Here is a 21,243-nt window from a genome sequence, read left to right as displayed (position 1 = left end):
GGTACTTTCACTAATTTTGCTACTGCTATCTAGAAGGCAGAGCCAGGTGTACAGGATGGAACATGAAGGCGGACTAGGAGCGTGACCACTGAAGCACAGCATCACATGGAGATGGTTAGGCCTCCGGATAACTGCGGGCAGGCGTGACTGATGTCAGGCCCTCCACAAGAGATGGAGGAGTAGAGTCTTCTCTGAACTCCTCTGGGGAAAGGGGGACTCCCTTTCCTGGTCTGCTAAGTAGCGGGTGCTTTTCCTTGGCACTGACGCTACCGCTAGACCACGGTCTGCTTGGCAACATGCGGCGTCTTCCCAGATGCTGGCATTACCGCTAGACCAAGGAGCCCTCTGGTGGCCCTGCCTGGGCATAACAGAAGGCTCACACTCCTGTCTTCTGATCACTTCTCACTGTGTCCCCTCAGCTCCTATCTCTGTATGGTCTGGTTTTTCTTAGGTTGTGATTATAGAGTGAGGATTATTATAATATTGGAATAAAGAGTGATTGCTACAGACTAATGATTAATGATAGTTATATACAATCATATCTATGATCTATATCTAGTTTAACTATTCTTATTTTATATATTTTATTATACTGGAACAGCTCGTGCCCTCCAGTTCTTGCCTCAACACCTGGGTGGCTTACTTCCCACACCCAGGTACTAAGCCTAGTACCCATTAGTTATTTTTCCTGATCCTCTTCCTCCCCAAACCCTTCACCATCTGAGGTCTTGCTCTGTCACCCAGGCTGGAGTGCTGTGGCGTGATCTTGGCTCACTGCAACCTCCGTATCCCAGGTTCCAGTGATTCTGCTGCCTCAGCCTCCTGGGTAGCTGAAATTACAGGCACACGCCACCACGCCCAGCTAATTTTTGTATTCTTAGTAGAGACCGGGGTTTCACCATGTTGGCCAGGCTGGTCTCAAACTCCTGACCTCAGGTGATCCATCTGCCTCGGCCTCCCAAGGTGCTGGGATTACAGGCGTGAGCCATCGCGCCCAGCCCCAAGTTAAATTTTTTAAAATTTATATGTATGGAATCATGGAGAACTTCTCCCTTAGAGAAGAATGTTTGTGACTCCATGAGGCAGAGATTTATCAAATTGGCAGGTTACGTCGTGATAACCTCCTGGGAGGGCAGGGCCCCACCACGCCCGGCCACAGACTAATTTTTTCCACAAGGGAAAGTTTGACCAGCTTCTTGTGAAAACTCGTGTGGTACTGATGGCTGTAGTGGGCTGTCTGGCTGCTGGCATCACACCAGCTACTGTAGGGAGGGCCCAGGGAGGAGGCTGACGGCTCCCCCACCATGCAGCCTGCAGTCCACAGGCCTCAGCACAGCACTGGAGCAGCACAGTCCGGCAGAGAGGGGCCCGGATGTGGAGCCGGGGCCGCGCTTTGCGGGCAGTGGCAGGAAGAGGGAGCAGCGCCCTCTTTAGGGACTAGCCAGCAGTGCAGCCACTGCACCCACCCCACAGAGGGTTCAGGGATCCTGGGCCTTAGGAGGAGGCTCTGTGCAGGGCCTCCCAGCCCTGTTCCTGAGGTTCATCCCACATCAGGGCAACCGTCAAGCCTGCCACTCCCCATGGCCAGGCCGGGGCCAGGATCTTCCCGAGGCTGCGCCTGAGTGCTGGGGCAACAGGGGCAGTTCCTGGTGATATTGCCCTGCCCTGGACGCCAGCCCAGGCCCAGCAAGGATCAGGAATCCCCACCCCAGTCTGCAAGGGGGCGCACCTGAGGCTGCATCCTGGGCCTCTGCAGCCGCCCAAGTTGTAGCCACAGATTCAAGCCTCCCTGTGCTCTTGGGGGGTCAGGGAGGTGCCCCTGCCCTTGCAGGCTCCAAAGCACCTGCTCCAACTGCCTGGTTTCTCCCTGCTCTCAGCACCTGCTCTGATCTTGGAGCAAAGTCAGGGCCCAACCTGAGGCCACGAACAGCAGCAGGAGTCAGACTGATTCCTGGCAGAAGGGAGCAAGTCCCCGCTAAGACCCCACGTTCAGGTCAGGGAGGGCCTGAAGGCTGAGGGCCGCCAGACCTGTGGACCAGAGTGGGGACTTCTGATGCCTTTTCCAGGCCCACCCACGACTGTCGATGGACCAGTCGGCACACACTGCATCCCCTCTGCAGTCCATAAAAGCTCCAGGCTCAGCCAGAGCAGGGCAGAGAAAAAGAGGGACATCGGGACGAGTCAGCTGCAGAGAGAAGCTTCCCTCTGTGCTCATCGCTGGAGATGACCTGATGACCAGCTGCAGAAAGGAGTTACCCTCTCTGCTGAAAGCTGCAGTGAGGATGGGATGACCTGCTGCGCAAAGAGAAGCTACCCTCTCCAGGGCCTCCTCTCTGCTGAGACCTGCAGATATCAGGAGGACCAGAGAGGAACTACCCTCTCTGGGGTCTCCGCTCTGCTGAGAGCTGAACACTCAGTGGGATGACCTGCCTACCGAGAGGAGCTGCCCACTGTGAATCTTCTCTGAGCTGCTCAAACACTCAATAAAACTCCTCTTCATCTTGTTCACCCTCTACTTGCCTATGTACCTCATTCTTCCTGGATGCAAGACAAGAACTCCGGCGAAGGCGCCAGGGACCACAGACGTTTCCGACCAGAAAAGTGACACCCTAAAGGTTCTGTAACAGTATTATGTAAGCCTTTTTGTTTGTTTGTTTGTTTGTTTGTTTGTTTGAGAGGGAGTCTTGCTCTGTTGCCTGGGCTAGAGTGCAGTGGCACAATTTTGGCTCACTGCAACCTCCACCTCCCAGATTCAAGCGATTCTCCTGTCTCAGCCTCCCGAGTAGCTGGGATTACAGGCACACGCGGCCATGCCCGACTTTTCGTATTTTAGCAGAGATGGGGTTTTACTGTGTTGCCCAGGCTGGTCTCAAACTCCTGAGCTCAGGCAATCCACTCACCTTGGCCTCCCAAAGTACTGGGATTACAGTCGTGAGCCACCGTATCTGGTCTGTGTAAGTCATTTTTATCTGTTCAAAGACAGTGGTTTTTAAGAAATGAATTACATTTAAAATTAGAATATGGTTAATGTTCAATAATAGACCTTTTTCTAGAAAGGCAAAGAAAGTTAATGATTTGGATAGATAACAGGTGTGCCAGAGCCACATTTGTAATGCAGAAGTAACAGTGCGTCCTCTGTCTTGGTGACTGAGGTTACAGTTAGAGCCGCTGTGAGGTCTCACTACACTTTGAGGAAGGCAGTTTTTCATTTAGCGTTTCCATTTGTTTGTATACCACCGGAACTAATTCACACGTGATTTCTGCCTTGAACTCAGTGCACCCTTGATATTTGAGAGAGAGGTAACTAAAGAACATTCTGAGTATAGTTTCTCCACTTACAGAGCTTTTCAGTCAAATTAAATGCTTTGGTTTTTTGGGGTTTTTTTTGTTGTTTGGTTTTTTTTTGTTTTTTGGTTTTTGTTTGAGACAGGGTCTCACTCTGTTGACCAGGCTGGAGCACAGTGGCACAATCATGGCTCATTTCAGCCTCGACCTCCCAGGCTCAAGTGATCCTCCCACTTCAGCCTACACAGTAGCTGAGACTACAGGCGTGCACCACCATGCCTGGTAATTTTTTAATATTTTGCAGAGGTGGGGCCTCCCACTTCAGCCTACATAGTAGCTGAGACTACAGGTGTGCACCACCATGCCTGGTAATTTTTTAGTATTTTGCAGACCTGGGTCCCAGAGGTGGGGCACTATGTTGCCCAGGTTGGTCTTGAACTGAGCTCAAGCAATCCTCCCACCTCAGCCTCTCAAAGAGCGGGGATTATAGGCATGAGCCACAGTACCCAGCCACATCATCTGTAGTTTCTGTTTTCTGTATTGTATTTGTGGGGGGGGGGGGGCGGGAATTGAGACAGAGTCTCGCTCTGTTGCCCAGGCTGGAGTGCAGTGGCACAATCTTAGCTCACTGCAACCTCCGCCTCCTGGATTCAAGTAATTCTCCTACTTCAGCCTCTGAGTAGCTGGGATTACAAGTGTGTACCACCAACGCCTGGCTAATTTTTATATTTTTTGTAGAGACGGGGTTTTGCCATGGTGCCCAGGCTGGTCTCAAACTCCTGACCTTAGGTGATCCACCCACCTCAGCCTCCCAAAGTGTTGGGATAACAGGCATGAGCCACTGCACCCGGCCTTGCACAGTTATTTTGGCTTTATCGGTGTAATCTCTGCCCTTCAAGATATGTACAGAGGTGGGCGCGGTGGCTCACACCTGTAATCCCAGCACTTTGAGAGGCCAAGGCGGGCGAATCACAAGGTCAGGAGATCGAGACCATCCTGGCTAACACATTGAAACCCCTTCTCTACTAAAAATTTTTTTAAAATTTAGCCGGGCGTGGTGGCAGGCACCTGTAGTCCCAGCTACTCAGGAGGCTGAGGCAGGAGAATGGCTTGAACCCGGGAGGTGGAGGTTGCAGTGAGCCGAGATTGCGCCACTGCACTCCAGCCTGGGCGACAGAGCAAGACTCCGTCTCAAAAAAAAAAAAAAAAAGATATGTACAGAAAATGTCCATATAAATTTTCACTTAAATGGCATGATATTGAGAAGCTGTAAAGAGGAAAAAAATCTATAAAGCTTCATTTCCCTGTTAGTTTGTTTTTTGGATTCTTTTGTTTGTTTTTATTTTGTTTGTTTGTTTGTTTTTTGAGACAGGGTCTGGCTCTGTCACCCAGGCTGGAGTGCAGTGGTGCAATCTCGGCTCACTGCAGCCTCTGCCTCTCAGGTTCAAGCAATTATTGTGCCTTAGCTTCCCGAGTAGCTGGGACTACAGGCGCATACCACCATGCCCAGATAAGTTTTGTATTTTTTAGAGACGGAGTTTCACCATGTTGGCCGGGCTGGTCTCCAACTCCTGACCTCAGGTGATCGCCCACCTCGGCCTCCAGAAGTGCTGGGATTATGGGCCTGAGCCACCACACTGGGCCCCCATTAGTGTTTTCAATTGCATACTATATTTGTAACAATAGACCAAATGAATGTAAGTAGGAAATGGAAGAGTGGTGCCTATATGAAGTGCTAACACTGCAGTAGAAAAATACTGCAGTAGAAAAAAATTAGCAATGCAAATAAATTACTTTTTCCCAAGTGACAGTGGCATACTTTTTAAAAGTGTTATATTGGAAAAATAAAAGTTAAAAATAAAATAAAATATATATAATATAAAATATAAATAGTATATATAAATGTATATAATATTAAATATTACCTTTTACATTGTTATTCTTTCTTTTTGGAGACAGAGTCTGGCTCTATCACCCAGGCTAGAGTGCAGTGGTGCAATCTTGGCTCACTTCAATCTCTACTTCCCAGGTTCAAGCGATTCTCATGCCTTAACCTCCTGAGTAGCTGGGACTACAAGCACATGCCACCATGCCCAGCTCATTTTTCATATTTTTGGTAGAGATAAGATTTCACCATGTTGGCCAGGCTGGTCTCGAACTTCTGGCCTCAAGTGATCCACCCACGTTGGCCTCCCAAAGTGCTGTATTACAGGCATGAGCTACCATGCCCTGCCTTTATTCTTTAAAATTATTTATTTCACTTGCATTTCTATTCATCGTATTCAATCTCAAATATTAAATAGAAATATAAAACAAAAATAAATTTAGCCTGGGTGCAGTGTCTCACAACTGTAATTCCAACTCTTTGGGAGGGCAAGGCGGGCAGATCGCCTGAGCACAGGAGTTCTAAACCAGCCTGGGCAACATAGCAAGACTCTGTCTCTACAAAAAAAAAAAAAAAAATCTGTATTAGTTAGGCATGGTGGTGCACCCCCGTAGTACCAGTCACCTAGAAGGCTAAGATAGGAGGATTCCTTGAGCCTAGCAGGTCAAGGCTGCAGGGAGCCGTGATCACACCTCTGCACTCCAGCCTGGGCAACATAGCAACACCCTATCTCACAAATCAAGTAATTAGTTAATTTTAAATTTAGCCAGCCCCAGTGGCTCGCTCCTGCAGCCCTAGCTAAACAGGAGGCTGAGGCAGGAGGATCGCTTGAGCCCAGGAGTTTGAGGCTGCAGTGAGCTATGTGACCACATCACTCCACTCCAGCCTGGGCAACAAAATGAGACTCTGTCTGAAAAAAAAAAAAAAATGAAATCCTGTCTTTTACAGCAACATAGGTGAAGCTGGAGACCGTTATCTTTAAGTGAAACAACTCATAAACAGAAAGTCAAATACTGCATGTTCCCACTTATAAATGTGTTGGGCACAGGCCCCCCAAAATCTGGCCATAAACTGGCCTCAAAACTGGCCCCAAACAAAATCTCTGCAGCACTGTGACATGTTCACGATGGCCATGACGCCCACACTGGAAGGTTGTGGGTTTACCAGAATGACGGCAAGGAACACCTGCCCACTTTAAGGGCAGAAAACCACTTAAAGGCATTCTTTTTTTTTTTTTTTTTAATACTTTAAGTTCTAGGGTGCATGTATAGATGTGTTAAAGGCGTTCTTAAACCACAAACAATAGCATGAGCAATCTGTGCCTTAAGGACATGCTTCTGCTGCAGATAACTAGCCAAACCCATCCCTTTTTTTCGGCCCATCCCTTTGTTTCCCATAAGGAATACTCTTAGTTAATCTATAATCTATAGGAACAGTGGTTATCACTGGCTTGCTGTTAATAAATACGTGGGTAAATCTCTGTTCGAGGCTCTCAGCTCTGAAGGCTGTGAGACCCCTGATTTCCCACTCCACACCTCTATATTTCTGTGTGTGTGTCTTTAATTTCTCTAGCACCGCTGGGTGTGGGTCTCCCCGACCGAGCTGGTCTTGGCATAAATGGGAGCTAAATACTGTGTAGATGTGGACATTGTTTTTGCCTCAAAGCCCTTTCTTCTTCATTCATCTCCCTGGCCTGTTTCAGGGGATTCTCGCCAACTTCATGGCCGGACATGGTGCCTACCTCCCTTCCTGCCTCAGCTTCTCATCCTAACAGACTCTCAGAAGTTGAATCAGACACCACTGACCACCACTTCCTTCTTGAAACACATTTCTCGAAACTTAATTTTTTTCTTTCCTGTCTGGTCACTCCTCCAAACCTCTAAATATGCTGAACACCTGATTTACAGACACTGGATATATATATGTGCACACACGTATATATGTATACATATATATACACACACACAGTGAAACCCAATCTCATATACATATACATATATAGGCTTTCTGTTGTATATCTGAGTTTCTTGGCACATGGTGAAACCCCATCTCATATATATATATACACACACATATATATATATACACACACACACACACTTTGTTATATATATCGGAGTTTCTTGGCAGTTGAGCTTAGACCCTCCTCTCTTCTACACCTTTGTCTGTGTAAGAGATTCATCCTGCCCCCAAAACTTGCATTATATAAAATATAGCAACAACTCTCAGATGTGCATTCCAGGCAAACAGCTTGCATAGCTACAGAATGGATTCAACACTCCCCCTTGGCCATCCAGGTCAAAGTCCCTCAAAGATATCTAGAAATCCCGCACAACTCAAAGTGACCTGTGATCAGGTTCCCCAAGTCCATAAATGCCTCCACCGTCTACCCTGCTTGTGGCATTATTATATGTACAGGCTTTCGTCCACGGTTCCCAGTTCAGAACTACTAAAATCCTTGGGATCTCCAAAATGCTGTCTTTTGTGTACTGTTTGTCTGATGGGTTCAAGGTGGGGCTGGTCACCAGAAAGGACCAAGGCAGGATTAGAGGGTCAGGACTTTCAGTCCCAGCCCTCAGTCTTCAGGGGGAGGAGAAAGGGGCTGAAAGTCAAGTTGTTCACCAATGGCCAATGGTTTAATCAATCATGCCTATGTAATGAAGTCTCCATGGAAACCCCAAAAGACTGGGTTCAGAGACCTTCCACTTAACTGAACACGGGAGGATCCCAAAGGGTGGTACATCCAGGGAGGGCATGAAAGATCCATCCCACTTCCCCCATACCTCACCCTATGCATCTCTTCATCTATATCCCTGGGAACATCATTTATAATAAACCAGTGAACATAAGTATTTCCCTGAGTTCCGTAAGCCGCTCCAGCCAATTGATCAAACTCAAAACAAGGGATCGTGGGAACCCCAACTTGAAGCCAATCGATCAAAAGCTCCAGGCCGGGCGTGGTGGCTCACGCCTGCAATCCCAGCACTTTGGGAGGCCGAGGCGGGAGGATCACAAGGTCAACAGATCAAGACCATCCTGGCCAACATGGTGAAACCCCATCTCTACTAAAAACACAAAAATTAGCCGGGCATGGTGGCAGGCGCCTGTAGTCCCAGCTACGTGGGAGACTGAGGCAGGAGAATTGCTTGAATCTGGGAGGCAGAGTTTGCAGTGAGCCGAGATTGTGCCACTGCTCTCCAGCCTGGTGACAGAGCAACACTCCATCTAAAAAAACAAACAAACAAACAAAACCTTCCAGAAGCCCAGACTTGCAACTGGTGTCTGGGGGACGTGGGGGTCACTCTTGGGGACTGAGCCCCCAGTCTGTGCAATCTGACACCATCTCCAGGTAGATGATGTTGCAATTGAATTGGAAGACACCCAGCTGGTGTTAGCTGCTGGGTGTATGGGGAAAAAAAAAAAAAACCCACACATTTGGTCACCGTAGTCGTCTTCTGTATTGATGACTCCAGTGGTAGTGGTGGTAGTGGTTTTGGTGTCACAGCAGAGGAAAAATACAGTTTGAGGCGGGCTCAGTGACTCACGCCTGTCATCCCAGTACTTTGGGAGGCCACGGCGGGTGGATCACTTGAGGTCAGGAGTTCAAGACCAGTCTGGCGAACATGGTGAAATCCCATCTCTACTAAAAATACAAAAATTAGCCAGGCATGGTGGCGGGCGCCTGTAATCCCAGCTACTTAGGAGGCTGAGGCAGGAGAATTCCTTCAACCAGGAGGTGGAGGTTGCAGTGAGCTAAGATCACGCCACTGTGCTACAGCCTGGGCAAGACAGGCAGGTCACCTGAGGTCAGGAGTTCGAGATCAGCCTGGCCAACAGGGTGAAACCTTGTCACTGCTAAAATTACAAAAATTAGCCAGGTGTGGTGGCTCACACCTGTAATCCCAGCTACCTGGGAGAGTCAGGCAGGAGAATCGCTTGAAGCCAGGAGGTGGAGGTTGCAGTCAGCCAAGATCGCACCACCACACTCCAACCTGAGCAACAGCACAAGACCCTGTTTCAAATAATAATGATAATGATGATGTTAATAATAATAACAGATTTCACATATGAAATCCGATGTCAGCCACTGTACAATTGAAACTGTTAGCTCATTTAAAACTCCCGAGAGCACCGGGCACGGTGGCTCACGCCTGTAATCCCAGCACTTTGGGAGGCCAAGGCGGGCGGATCACCTGAGGTCAGGAGTTCGAGACCAGCCTGGCAAACATGGTGAAACACCATCTCTATCAAAAAATACAAAAATTAGCCGACCGTGGTGGCGGGCGCCTGCAATCCCAGCTACTCGGGAGGCTGAGGCAAGAGAATCGCTTGAACCCAGGAGGCTGAGGTTGCAGTGACCTGAGATTAGCGCCTGGGAGATAAGAGCGAGAATTCTCAGAGGGTTTTCCACTCTGCTTTCCCCACCGAGGTGTCTCACACCCCTGAGATACCGCGACGAGCCCAACTAAGGCCCTCATCTCCATCCGGATCTTGGGCACAGGGGGTTTCCTGTGCAGACCACGCCAGAGATTGCGGGCCGCAAGACAAAGCTGAGATGCACCACGGACAAGATGCGACGGTCAGGAAAGTCGACTTGAAAAGTATCCCCTGCTGGGAAACCTCAGAATGGGGATCCCCTGAACAGAAATCCCCCCTGAAAGGGGCGCACCTACCTCAGTGGTGTGGGCGTACCTCCGCTTCCTGACATCTGACCTCTTGTAAACATGCGGTCTTTGTTCCCACCCCATGCCCTCGGACAAATCCACAAATCCGCACTCCCTGATCCCAAACCCTAGAAGCCAGATTTGGAGATCTAGAATTTAGAGGCCAGACACGGTGGCTCACGCCTGTAATCCCAGCACTTTGGGAGACCGAAGCGGGTGGATCACTTGAGGTCAGGAGTTCGAGACCAGCCTGGCCAACACGGCGAAACCCCATCTCTAGCAAAGATTAAAAAAAAAAAAAAAATTAGCCGGGCGTGGTGGTGGACGCCTATAATCCCAGCTACTTGGAAGACTGAAGCGGGAGAATCTCTTGAACCCGGGAGGCGGAGGTCGCAACGAGCTGAGATTGCACCATTGCACTCCAGCCTGGGTGACAGAGCAAGACTCTGTCTCAAAAAAAAAAAAAAATTAGAATTTGGAAAGGTAGTACGATGTGTGTAGCACGGATTATCCCCTCTGGGGGCTCCTAGGACATCCCTCCATAATCAAGCATACTTGATTGATGTAAACGTCCCTGTTTCATTGCAGGTTATGCCATGAATAAAGACCATCAAAACAATTACATGGGCACAGTCAAGTTCGACTGCCAAAGTAGTTATGACAAAGGCAAGTTTCTGCTTGGGAGATTAACATTTTTCCAGCTTTAGGTATATCAATATACCATGTATGTAAATTATATATAAATATAATTTTAAATTATATGTGTAAAATGTGTATATATGGTTTACCTTTTTTTTTTTTTTTTAACATTATTAAGGATTCAGTTCAGTGATAATAAATACCTTTGTAGGGGCCGCGTGCGGAGCCGCGCGCCCGGGAGGCTCCGGGACCGTGGCGGCGGGCGGCGGCAGCTCAGCCCTCCGCGGGCCATGTCCTCTCCGGCTGTGGCGAGGAGTCCCCCGGGAGGGAGTCGGGAGGTGGCCCCGGCGCCGCAGGGCGGAGGCCGGTTCTGGGAAGTGGGCGGCGGCAGCGGCCTTCGGCTGAAGCGCGCGCCCGCGGAGTCGGAGCGCTGGGACCTGCTGCTCCGCCGGGGGGAGCTGCTGGCGCTGGGCGGCCACCTGAAGGGCGCGCCGGAGGCGTTCGCGGCGGCGCTGCGCCGCGGGGCCCCGGCCAGGCCCGAGTGCCTGGGCGCCCTGGTGGGACTGCCTGGTGTTCAACTACCGGCTCCGCCACGGGCTGAGCTGGAGCGCGGCCCCGGCTGCGGGCGCGGACGGCGGCGCCTGCGGGGTCTTCAGATGCCTGGGCTGCCGGGGCTGCCTGGGCTGCCGGGGCTTCCTGAGCGAGCCAGTGCCGTGCCTTGTGGCCACAGCTACTGCCGCCGCTGCCTGCGGAGGGAACTCCGGGCCCGCTGCCGCCTCTGCTGGGATCGGCTGCCGCCCCCCACCGCCAGTGCCACTGATGCTGAAGGGACCGCCCCGCGGCCGCCGCCTCTGGCGGCCGCCATCGCCGCCTCAGACTTCAGAACCAGCGTCGTCCTCAACCACCTGGCGGAGAAGTGGTTCCCGGGCCAGCGCGAGCGGCCCCGGGCGGCCGGCAGACTCGGGGAGCTGCTGCACCAGGGGCGCTACCGGGAGGCCTTGGCCGCCGCCTGCGAGGCGCTGCGAGCAGAGCCCAGTGACTTGATTGTAAAAATGTACAGAGCGGAATCATATGCTGGTCTCCAAGAGTTTAAAGCAGCCATAGAAGATTTCAATGCAGTTCTTTTTCAACTTCCAGATTGGCCTGAGGCTTACTTCAGGAAAGGAAAAGTACTCTATGATGCTGGTTTTTTGGGTGATGCCTTACAACTCTGTCTTCAGTGCTTAGCCCTTGATGAAGATGTTGCACCTGCAAAGCTGCAAGTGCAAAAGATTTTATGTGATTTATTATTACCTGAAACCTTAAGAGAAGGCCTGAAGGAATCTTCCTGGAATTCATTACCGTGTACTAAAAACAGACCTTTTGATTTTCCTTCAGTGATGGAAGAGTCTCAGTCTCCCAGTGAGCCTAGCCCAAAGCAGAGTGAAGAAATACCAGAGGTCACTTCAGAGCCCGTCAAAGGAAGCTTAAACCGTGCTCAGTCAGCACAGTCTATACATTCAACAGAAACGCCTGCCAGAGAGGACCGTTTAAAAAGAGTGTCCTCAGAACCTGTTCTGTCTGTTCAAGAAAAAGGTGTTCTGCTGAAAAGAAAGTTGTCTCTTTTAGAACAGGATGTGATTGTAAATGAAGGTGGAAGAAATAAGCTTAAAAAACAAGGAGAAACTCCCAATGAAGTCTGTATGTTTTCCTTAGCTTATGGTGATATTCCAGAAGAATGAATCGATGTCTCGGATTTCGAATGTTCTGTCTGCGTGAGGTGGTTTTTTGAGCCAGTAACAACCCCTTGCGGACATTTATTCTGTAAGAATTGTCTTGAGCGTTGTTTAGATCATGCACCACATTGTCCTCTTTGCAAAGAAAGCTTAAAAGAATATCTAGCAGATAGGAGGTACTGTGTCACACAGCTGTTGCAAGAATTAATAGTGAAGTATCTGCCTGATGAACTGTCTGAGAGAAAAAAAATATATGATGAAGAAACTGCTGAACTCTCACACGTGACCAAGAATGTTCCAATATTTGTTTGTACTATGGCCTACCCCACTGTGCCTTGCCCTCTCCGTGTATTTGAGCCAAGATATAGATTGATGATTCGAAGAAGTATACAGACTGGAACCAAACGGTTTGGCATTGTGTGTCAGTGATACACAAAATAGTTTTGCAGATTATGGTTGTATGTTGCAAATGAGAAACGTGCATTTCTTACCTGACGGAAGGTCTGTGGTTGATACAGTTGGAGGAAAGCGGTTTAGGGTTTTAAAAAGAGGAATGAAAGATGGATATTGCACTGCCGACATTGAATATCTGGAAGATGTTAAGGTTGAGAATGAAGATGAGAGTAAGAATCTCAGAGAGCTTCATGATTTGGTTTACTCTCAAGCCTGCAGCTGGTTTCAGAATTTAAGAGACAGATTTCGAAGCCAAATTCTTCAGCACTTTGGATCAATGCCCGAGAGGGAGAAAAACCTTCAGGCAATCCCTAATGGACCCACATGGTGTTGGTGGCTTCTTGCAGTTCTCCCTGTAGATCCATGATACCAGCTGTCAGTTTTGTCAATGAAGTCTTTGAAAGAACGGTTGACAAAGATACAGCATATACTGACCTTTTTTTTTTTTTTTTTTTTTTTTTTTTTTTTTTGAGATGGAGTCTCGCTCTGTAGCCCAGGCTGGAGTGCAGTGGCCAGATCTCAGCTCACTGCAAGCTCCGCCTCCCGGGTTCACGCCATTCTCCGGCCTCAGCCTCCCAAGTAGCTGGGACTACAGGCGCCCGCCACCTCGCCCGGCTAGTTTTTTGTATTTCTTAGTAGAGACGGGGTTTCACCGTGTTATCCAGGATGGTCTCGATCTCCTGACCTCGTGATCCGCCCGTCTCGGCCTCCCAAAGTGCTGGGATTACAGGCTTGAGTGGTTGGTTTACAATATCCCATCCTTGCATAATTGCTTTTATGAAATTATGACTTTGTAACTCCCTTCTTGGCAAGAGGGTTCTTTTTTTTTTTTTTTTTTTGAGACGGAGTCTCGCTTTGTTGCCCAGGCTGGAGTGCAGTGGCCGGATCTCAGCTCACTGCAAGCTCCGCCTCCCAGGTTTACGCCATTCTCCTGCCTCAGCCTCCCGAGTAGCTGGGACTACAGGCACCCGCCACCTCGCCCGGCTAGTTTTTTGTATTTTTTTTTTAGTAGAGACGGGGTTTCACCGTGTTAGCCAGGATGGTCTCGATCTCCTGACCTTGTGATCCACCCGTCTCGGCCTCCCAAAGTGCTGGGATTACAGGCTTGAGTCACCGCGCCCGGCCGACGGTTCTTTTTTTAAAGACAGGGTGTCTCTCTGTCGCCCAGGCTAGAGTGCAATGGTGTGATCACAGCTCACTGCAGCCTCAACCTCCTGGGCTCAAGAGATCCTCCCGCCTCGGCCTCCCAAGTAGCTGGAGCCACAGGTATGTACCACCATGCCCAGCTTGAGGATACCTCTGTAACATCACAGCTGTGTCACGGCAAGGCTCTTCTGTGAGCTGTTGCTTCTTTCTAATACCCACATCTGTCGTTGTATGATGTCATCTGTAAACCTGTGTGTCACTGCTTGAGAAATGTGCCTTTGTGTTGTCTTAGTCATATCTCTCAACGCGTCCTGTTCAACGTACAGTATTTTCACTATCTTATTTCACTATCTCTCATGGTATTTTCACTATCTCTTATTTCACTATCTCTCATAGTATTTTTACTCTCTCTATTATTGGCCTTGCTTGCCAGTTTTGAATCAAACCTTTTTTGTTTGTTTGTTTGTTTGTTTGTTTTGAGACAGAGTCTCGCTGTTTCACCCAGGCTGGAGGGCAGTGGCGCGATCTCAGCTCATTGCAAGCTCCGCCTCCCAGGTTCAAGCAATTCTCCTGTCTCAGCCTCTAGGTAGCTGGGATTACAGGTGCCCACCACCACGCCCAGCTAATTTTTGTATTTTTAGTAGAGGCGGGGTTTCACCATGTTGGCCGGGCTGGTCTCAAACTCCTGACCTCGTGATCCACCCGCCTCAGCCTCCCAAAGTGCTGGGATTACAGGCATGAGCCACTGTGCCTGGCCGCAACCCCTCTATTGTACCACTGTGTTTCTGTAACATCGTTTCTGTCCATTTGAGTGTCCTTAATAATTGCTAACCAGGAGCCAGACACTGTGCATTGAAAGTGTATTAAATTATCAACTCCTGGCTGGGTGCGGTGGCTCACGCCTGTAATCCCTGCACTTTGGGAGGCCGAGGCGGGTGGGTCACTTGAGGTCAGCAGTTTGAGACCAGCCTGGCCACCATGGCAAAACCCCATCTCTGCTAAAAATACAAAAATCAGCTGGACATGCTAGCATGTGCCCGTAGCTCCAGCTACTCGAGAGGCTAAGGCAGGAGAATCACTTGAGCCTGGGAGGCGGAGGTTGCAGTGAGCTGAGATGGTGCCATTGTACTCCACTTGGGTGACAGAGCGAGACTCCATCTCAAAAGAAAAAAAAAGCCGGGCGCGGTGGCCCACGCCTGTAATCCCAGCACTTTGGGAGGCCGAGGCGGGCGGATCACAAGGTCAGGAGATCGAGACCACGGTGAAACCCCGTCTCTACTAAAAATACAAAAAATTAGCCGGGCGCGGTTGTGGGCGCCTGTAGTCCCAGCTACTCGGGAGGCTGAGGCAGGAGAATGGCGTGAACCCGGGAGGCGGAGCTTGCAGTGAGCCGAGATCGCGCCACTGCACTCCAGCCTGGGCGACAGAGCGAGACTCCGTCTCAAAAAAAAAAAAAAAAAAATTATCAACTCCTTTAATTCTCTTTTTTAATTGATATGGCTGTTATAACAAAGTAGCTCATACTGGGGGCTTCAACAGCAGAAATTTATTGTCTAACAGTTCTGGAGGCTGGAAGTCCAAAATCAAGGCATTGGCAGATAAGGTTCCGTCTGAGGGCTGTAAGGGAAGGCTCTGTTCCAGGCCTCTCTCCTTGGCTTATAGATGACATTTTCTTCTTTTTTTTTTTGTTTTTTTTTTTTGTTTTTTTGAGATGGAGTAGCCAGGATGACAGGTGCACGCCTCCACACCCGGTTAACGTTTGTATTTTTAGTAGAGACGAGGTTTCACTATATGGGCCAGACTGATCTCAAACTCCTGATCTCAAGTGATCCACCAAAGTGCTGGGATTACAGGCGTCAGCTACTGGGGCCTGGCCACAGATGCCATTTTCTTCTGTACATGCTGCTCTCCCTGTGTGTGTCGGCCTCCAAATTCCACCCCTCATCCCCACTTTTTTTGGAGACAGGATCTTGTTGTGTCACACAGGGTGGATTGCAGTGGTAATCATAGCTCACTGCAGCCTTGACCTCAAGGTTCAAGTGATCTCCCACCTCAGCCTCCCTAGCAGCTGGGACTACAGGTGTGCACCACCACACCCAGCTAATTTTTGTATTTTTTGTAGAGACAGGGTCTTGCTATGTTGCCCATGACTGGTCTCAAGCCCCTGGGCTCAAGCAATCCACGTGACTCGGCCTCCCAAAGTGCTGGAATTACAGGCATGAGCCACCCTACCACATCTAGCCAAAGCCCCCATTTTATAAGAACATCAGTCATATTAGATCAGGGATTACCCTAATGACCTCATTTTAACGTGATCACCCCTGTAAGACCCTATCTCTAAATAGATGCAGTCAGGCTGAAAAGGCTGAAACTTAGGTACTTTCCCCATTTGGGACTAAACTTACTCATCAGAGAATGGGCCTCAGAAGCAAGGTTCCCGAATTTGTGGTTGGGTCATTGTAGATTCAGGGTGTGGAAAAGAAGCCTCAAACAAGAAAAACAGTTCCAATAAGAAATACTGGGGAGGGCGGACTTGGTGGCTCATGCCTGTAATCCCAGCACTTTGGGAGGCTGAAGTGGGTGGATCACTTGAGCCCTGAAGTTGGAGACCAGCCTGACCAACAAACCCTGTCTCTGCTAAAAATGCAAAAATTAGCTGGGTGTAGTGGTGTGTGTCTGTAACCCCAGCCACTCAAGAGGCTGAGGCAGGAGAATCGTTTGTGAACCAGGGAGGTGGAGGTCGCAGTGAACTGAGATCGCACCACTGCACTCCAACCTGGGTGACAGAGCGAGACTCCGTCTCAAAACAAACAAAAAACAGAAATATAATTTTCCTTTTTTCCCTTAACAATTATACAATACAATCAACAGACTGTAATAGAAAACTGTCCCTGCTTCCAAATCAACAGAGGACCATTGTATGCATTGTCAGGTCTTTATATAAGAGTTAAGCTTTATTTATAATTGTTTGTGGGCCAGGTGCGGTGACTCATGTCTGTAATCCCAGCACTTTGGGAGGCCAAGGCTGACAGAGTCAGAGCATCGTCATCTCAGACAAATCCCGCCACTTCAAGTTCCAGCTCCCTTTCTTTCTTTCTTTTTTTTTTTGAGACAGGATTTCACTCTTGTCGCCCAGGCTGGAGTGCAATGGTGTGATCTTGGCTCACTGCAACCTCCACCTCCCGGATTCAAACGATTCTCCTGCATCAGCCTCCTGAGTAGCTGGGATTACAGGTGCATGCCAGTGCGTCCAGCTAACTTTTGTGTTTTTAGTAGAGACAGCATTTTGCCATGTTGGCCAGGCTGGTCTCAAACGCCTGACCTCAAGTGATTCACCTGCCTCAGCCTCCCAAAGTGCTGGGATTACAGGCGTGAGCCACTGCACCTGACCTCCAGCTCCCTTTCTAGCCTCATGCATTTCAAGAAAATCACTTCTCTTCTAACTACAAGCAGCCAGAAAGATCAGACAGTAAAACACAGATAAGGCAGCTCAGACACAGCGGGAGGCGAGGAGGAAGTCTCTTGGGTAACTGCCAAACTTCACCCTCAATCAATGGGCCCCAGTAAAACAGTGGGGTCTTACTTAATAAACACATTCCTTTCCCTTCAGATGCACTAACATGGGGAAGCTAAAGGCAGACTCGGCGGGCAATGCCTGCAGCTGCAGGAAGGTGCATGGGGACAGACATGCAACTCTCCCTCCTAGATAAGCACAACAAAGAAACACAGGGCTGGGCACGGGGAGGTAGAGGTTCCAGTGATCTGAGATTGTGCCACCACACTCCAGCCTGGGCAACAGAGCGAGACTTCAACTAAGAAAAAAAGAAGAAAGAAACACAGAAGCAGTCCAAGCTTCTGATAAATCTCTAAAAACTCCTAGTCTGTAAGAGAGTGTGCCTCTGACCTAACTCAGCCAGAAGCCCCTCTCAGGTTTATTTTCTCTGAAAATAAGAGAGAAAGGTGGCTTGACTGTTAAGCCACCTTTCCTGTTTCTTTCCTCTTTCTTTAATTCTTATAGAGTCGGGAGGATAACTCAAGCCCGGGAGTTTGAGACCAGCCTAGGCAACATAGCAAGACCTCGTCTCTACAAAAAAACAAATAAAATTGCCAGGCACAGTGGCTCACACCTGTAATCCCAACACTTTGGGAGGCTGAGGTGGGCAGATCATGAGGTCAAGAGTTGGAGACCATACTGCCAACATCGTGAAACCCCATCTGTACTAAAAATACAAAAATTAGCCGGGTTTGGTGGCGGGCACCTGTAATCCCAGCTACTCAGGAGGCTGAGGCAGGAGAATTGCTTGAACCCAGGAGGCAGAGGTTGCAGTGAGCCGAGATCGTGCCACCGCACTCCAGCCTGGTGACAGACCAAGACTCCATCTCGAAAAACAACAATAATAATAATAACGATAAATTTAAAAATAATAATAAAAATAAAAATAAACAAAATTAGCCAGGCTTGGTAGTGCACACCAGTAGCGCCAGCTACTCAGAGGCTTAGGTGGGAGGATCACTTGAGCCTGGGAGGTTGAGGGTGCAGTGAACTGTGATCATACCACTGCTCTCCAGCCTGGGTGACAGAGCAAGACCCTGTCTCAAAAACAAAACAAAACAAAACACAGATCATGTTAGAACAAAAAATAAAAAAATAAATAATTTTATTTATTCTGCAGTTCTGGGGGTTAAGACTTCAACATGTGAATTTGAGGGTGGAAGGAGCATAATTCAAACACGCTACCCTCTTGCATATTCCATGGGGTTACTTGGAAAAGATCCAGGGTTCCAGGAAGTCCATCTCTAGAACTCACATTGTCAACCACTCTGCCTGTTACTGAGACTGTGTGGTGTTAAGCCCACTTCCCTGGGCTTCAGTTTCCTTGTCTATAAAATGGGAATAATTATAGAATAGCAGCTTCACACAGGGGTCGTCATAAGGTAATTAGTGCCTGGGACGAGTAAACATTAATAAATGCATCTGGGCTGGGCGCAGTGGCTCACACCTGTAATCCCAGGACTTTGGGAGGCCAAGGCGGGAGGATCACTTGAGGTCAGGAGTTCAAGACCAGCCTGGCCAACATGGCATAATCCCTCCTCTACTAAATATACAAAAATTAGCTGGGCGTGGTGGTGGGCACCTGTAATCCCAGCTACTAAGGAGGCTAAGGCAGAAGAATCGCTTGAACCCAGGAGGTGGAGGTTGCAGTGAGCCAAGATCGTGCCACTGTACTCCAGCCTGGGTGACAGAGGGAAATTCTGTCTCAAAAACAAAAAAATAAAGTAAATGCACCTGGGTTGAATAGTGAGTTGAAGAGTGTCCCCACAAAATTCATGTCCTTCCTAAAATTTCAGAATATGACCTTATTTGGAAATAGCATCTTTGCAGATGCAATAAATGCATAATGCCTGGGACTAGTAAACATCAATAAATGCATCTGTGGTTATTGCTACTACTGTAGAATTTCAGCTGCATGCATAGTCTTGGGTCTTGGGAACATCCTAGAACATTATGGGGTCCAAGCATCCCTGCTGTGAGGCACACCCAGGCCCCACATAACCCCAAAAGCAGGGCAATCATTTGAATGCCAAAGCCACCCAAGGGGACAGTGAGGGACCTGGAGGCCTGCATGCTTAGGGGTTCTTGTCTTAGAGGTTATTTGGCTACAAATTTGGAACAAAATCCACCCCAGAAGAAAATTCATGGGAACACACCAGACATTCCATGGTCCTCAACACTTGATACTAGGCTGAGTTGAACAGTGGCCCCTCACTATTTTTGCCCTTCCTGGGTATGACTGTATTAGTCTGTTTTCACACTGCTATAAAGAACTACCTGAGACTGGGTAATTTATAAAGAAAAGAGGTTTGACTGGGCGCAGTCACTCATGCCTGTCCAGCACTTTGGCAGGCCGAGGCAGGCAGATCTCAAGGTCAGGAGATCAAGACCATCCTGGCTAACACAGTGAAACCCCGTCTGTACTAAAAATACAAAAATTAGCCAGGCGTGGTGGCAGGCACCTGTAGTCCCAGCTACTCGGGAGGCTGAGGCAGGAGAATGGTGTGAACTCGGGAGGCGGAGCTTGTAGTGAGCCAAGATAGTGCCTCTCCACTCCAGCCTGGGTGACAGAGTGAGACTCTGTCTCAAAAAAAAAAGAAAAAGAAAAGAGGTTTAATGGACTCACAGTTCCATATGGCTGGGGAGGCCTCAGGAAACTTACAATCACAGAGGAAAATGAAGGGGAGGCAAGGCACATCTTACAAGGCAGCAAGAAGGAAAGAGCAAGCAGGGAAGTGCCACACTTTAAAACCATCAGCTTCCAGGTGTGGTGGCTTACACCTGTAATCCCAGCACTTTGGGAGGCCAAGACAGGAGGATCCCTTGAGGTCAGGAGTCCAAGACCAGCCTGGGCAACATGAGGAGACCCCTGTCTCTACAAAATAGAATTAAATTAAATTAAAAACAAAGCCTCTAGACGCCGGGAAAACAAGGAAAGCAATTCTCCTCTAGAGCCTCCAGAAGAAATGCAAACCTTCAGTCACCTTGATTTTAGCTTAGGGGAGCTCAGAACCCCAAGGGGGCTGGGTAAGGTGACTCACGCTTGTAATCCCAGCACTTTGGGAGGCCAAGGCGGGCGGATCACTTGAAGTCAGGAGTACGAGGCCAGCCTGGCCAACATGGCAAAACCCTCCACAAAAAATACAAAAAAAATAGCCAGGAGTGGTGGCCTGCTCCTGTAATCCCAGCTACTCAGGAGGCTGAGGCAGGAGAATCACTTAAACCCAAGAGGCAGAGGTTGCAGTGAGCCAAGACTGCACCACTACACACCAGCCTGGGCGACAGATGAGACTCTATCCAAAAAAAAGAGCCAGGCGCGGTGGCTCAAGCCTGTAATCCCAGCACTTTGGGAGGCCGAGACGGGTGGATCATGAGGTCAGGAGATCAAGGTCAGGAGATGCTAACACGGTGAAACCCCGTCTCTACTAAAAAATACAAAAAACTAGCCGGGCAAGGTGGCGGGCACCTGTAGTCCCAGCTACTTGGGAGGCTGAGGCAGGAGCATGGCGTAAACCCGGGAGGCGGAGCTTGCAGTGAGCTGAGATCCAGCCACCGCACTCCAGCCTGGGCAACAGAGCGAGACTCCGCCTCAAAAAAAAAAAAAAAAAAAAGTGGGTGGGTACACAGAGCCAAACTATATTAATGACCTTCTTTGGAAATAGGGTCTTTGCAGATGTAATTATTTAAATTAAGATGAGGTCATATTGGAAGAGGGTGGGCCCTGAATCCAGTATGACTAGTGTCCTTATAAAAAGGGGAGAGTTCAGGCCTTGTGCCTTACACCTGTAATCCCGGCACTTTGAGAGTCTGAGGCAGGAGGGTTGCTCCGAGTTCAAGATGAGCCTAGGCAACATAGCAAGACCCTGTCTCTACAGAAAGAAAAAAAAAATACATAAAGAAGAA

General features: G+C 49.0%; 1 pseudogene across 1 annotated transcript; it reads left to right on the top strand.

Annotated features, from left to right (window-relative positions):
• Positions 1-10,628: 10,628 nt before the first annotated feature.
• LOC703145 (LON peptidase N-terminal domain and RING finger protein 1 pseudogene) lies at positions 10,629-21,229 on the top strand (annotated as a pseudogene). The gene is made up of 2 exons (XR_013409642.1): positions 10,629-12,398; positions 20,916-21,229. The product of XR_013409642.1 is annotated as an LON peptidase N-terminal domain and RING finger protein 1 pseudogene (transcript).
• The last annotated feature ends 14 nt before the right edge of the window (positions 21,230-21,243 follow it).

The sequence above is a fragment of the Macaca mulatta genome, chromosome 19, assembly GCF_049350105.2.
Source record: "Macaca mulatta isolate MMU2019108-1 chromosome 19, T2T-MMU8v2.0, whole genome shotgun sequence".
Classification (NCBI taxonomy): domain Eukaryota; kingdom Metazoa; phylum Chordata; class Mammalia; order Primates; family Cercopithecidae; genus Macaca; species Macaca mulatta.
Note: the sequence above shows the minus strand (reverse complement) of the source record. Positions and strands in the feature narration are given on the sequence as shown.